Source organism: Ischnura elegans, unplaced genomic scaffold (genome assembly GCF_921293095.1).
Source record: "Ischnura elegans unplaced genomic scaffold, ioIscEleg1.1, whole genome shotgun sequence".
Classification (NCBI taxonomy): Eukaryota; Metazoa; Arthropoda; class Insecta; order Odonata; family Coenagrionidae; genus Ischnura; species Ischnura elegans.
This window is the reverse complement of record NW_025791714.1, coordinates 39081-42021: the sequence shown is the minus strand read 5'-3', so window position 1 is coordinate 42021 and position 2941 is coordinate 39081. Positions and strand designations below refer to the sequence as shown.

General features: G+C 43.3%; 1 non-coding gene across 1 annotated transcript; it reads left to right on the top strand.

Annotated features, from left to right (window-relative positions):
- The first annotated feature begins 2221 nt into the window (after positions 1-2221).
- LOC124173573 lies at positions 2222-2340 on the top strand. The gene has a single exon (XR_006868615.1). It is a non-coding gene; the product is annotated as a 5S ribosomal RNA (ribosomal RNA).
- The last annotated feature ends 601 nt before the right edge of the window (positions 2341-2941 follow it).

Sequence of the window (2941 nt, the reverse complement as noted above, 5' to 3'; positions counted from 1 at the left end):
TATTAATATACCATAAATTAACTAATAACAAGCTGGTCGCCTATTTCGCACTTGGCTGCGAACTGTCTGAGTATGGTTCCGCCGCCGCCGCTAGATGGTGCGGCGTGCTTCTCCCGGCGATTCACAGACTTTCTCTGCGCACATCGGCCGACGGAAAGGCGGCTACTGAAATAAGAAACATTCCTTCGGGTAACCGCGCGGGTGAGAAAATCCCAGAGCGCCTATTTTCCCCCTTCATTAAATCACGGGAATGAAAGAAAATTCTAAAATGTGATGCATCATTCCCAATGCAGTCCCCCGTGACTTTGAAATAAATTTTTAGCCGTGGTGGACACGGAATATCGCAAACACCTTTTCCATACACACCGGAGTCGCGTTAAATGCCGGAATCGTCTAAAATTATGCTCCCTCGTCACGAGCATTTTCTTTCGTTGCAGTTGGAAAGTATTACTTGGCGAATCAGATTATTCAGCGTCCTTAGTGGAAGATGTATTTGTATCCCTCATTCTCTAATTCATTGATGAAGACTGTTTCAGAAAAAACCAGTGCGACGTAATCCATTTCGTGCAGTCAGTTATAAACATTTCCCTCCATACCGTTTCAAAGTTTTATTCGTCCACAAATTTTATGTAACGCACTCTCTCTTCGTGCGAAGTACCGCCACGTGGAAAGAATCCGGGGGTGGGGAAATTCTTGGGTCAACGAAGACAACTTTCCTGGGAACCCGTGTGTGGGGTAGTTCCCACGCTTGGATCCGGGTGGTGGGGGACGGGTTCCCCCCACCACGAACCTAAACGCAGCGAGTGGGGCAGGGGACGCCGGGAAGAAAAAAAGAAGTTCCAACGGGCGAATTTTTCAAAAGACGCAATGGCCTCCTTCGTTTGTTTCCCGTCGACGTAAAAAGTGAGTAAGTGTTTTCTATTCATGGCATCATTCAATACCTGCCGTATCGAAAGACTTGCAGGCGAGGATAATCACTCCAATGACAGCAACACATACTTTCATGGCATAGCACCATTAAAAATGTTGGAAAGGTAATCGACTGCCATTAATGGAAGTAGGGTTTTGCAAGGCTTCGAGATAACGTGTAATACTTGAAAAAAAGAAAAAACGCTCAATGTATACCGTTCCTTCGTCAACAGTACACTTTCATTACTTTCACGCAATAGTCATGTCGAGGAATTTATCAATCAATGATCGGTGTACACGTCCAATGAAGTGTTTCCATAGCGCAAGTGAAATTTTAGGGTTGGAAATATTTCCGTCGGGCATACGTTTCACGAAAGCAAATGCCAGTCGCCCGCCTGTATGGGAACATGAAGGGGACTCTTGTTCCCACGGTCGGAAATGGTGGTGGGGGAAGGTACGTCTCCCCGACCGAGAAGCGGCAGCGTGTGACGTAAGCAAGTGTCGGTAGGGGAGAACTTTGAATCGAGGTCGGCTCCCTGCCAACGGACAGTTTTTTTGAAGGGGCGCACTATCGTTCGTCATTCCTCCACGTAAATGTTACGAAATCGGTTCGCATCACAGGGGCAGTAATGCCACCTCATAATCGCAATTGGGAAAAAGAGTGAAGCGCGATAAGCGAGGAAGGATAATAATTTCCTATTCCGTAATATAACTCGGAGTAAAACCACGAATTCCTGTCTCCGTGGCAGTGTGTTGGCATTGGGAGATAGATAAATGACATAAAGAAAAATGTATGAATGTAGGGAAAAACATTTTTTGTTCCAAGAATGGTGAAAACGATTTTTTACACATTGCTTAACCAACAAAGAGCATAACACCGTCAAGTCCGGAAAATGTAGATGAAGAAATTGGAACGACAAGAATTATCTTTCTCAAATTAATTCCCTCGTTACGCATTACATAATCATCTTTTGCCAGAAAATTTCTTTGAAGAAGTAAATGCATCCCTTGCGTTACATCGATCATTAAACAGTCGAAACAACAACAGGCGACATTTACCAATGGATTAAAGCTGAAACGAATCGCCATTACACCAACAAGCACACCGTTACGAAAGACATTTTTCATAAACACATTTTCAAAGATGGACCAAAAGATATAACGGAATTGAGAATTGCTTAAGCATAAAGGGACTGTTGTCTGGAAATGGTAACTATTCAACAGAAACAAAAGCAGATACAACCGCGAAGAAACCAGATCTTCCTTCGATTCTCAAGTCATGATAACTTTTTGAGGATTCGGTCATGTACTCGCCAACGGCCACACCACGTACAATTCACCGGTTCTCGTTCGATCACCGAAGTTAAACTACGTAGGGCCCGGATAGTACTTGGACGGGTGACCGCCTGGGAATACCGGGTGCTGTTGGCATTACTTTTATTCTTCAACTTGTTTAAAAAAAATATTTTCAATCACCTACCGCGAGCAATGCAGAGCAGGAATATGCCGCGAAAATTTCTTTTGAGAAAGAAATGTCACTATGTGAAATATTTTCTACATATTTTATTCGCGTGTTTCAAGAGTGACATTAATGTAGCGTTGGAGAGGAAAGGCTTTGGGAAAAATCCATTTTCAGTCATTACTGCAATCACTTCCTCGGAATTTATTCCCTAATGCGAGAGTTTCGTTGATTCCGATATGTGGTGAATGAGAGAAATAGGTTTGGGAATAATTTTAATTTGCATGCCACGCGACATTTTCCTTCGATCCTCGGTTATCACAGCGGGATTACATACTCTAAAGGCATGGAAATCGGCTTCCGCTTCCCGGTGTCCATTGGGAGATGGCGTGCAGAGGGTTTTTCATTGAATTATTAGAAATAGTTTAAACTACCCAAGTAATTAATAACGGTCATTTTCAGAAAAGATAAGGTTTGAAGATTGTTATCATACCATCGATGTTCAACGGTACATCTCCCTAACCATCCCACGGTACGTTTTCGCGAAAGCACGAAATTTCGATGCTCGATCAA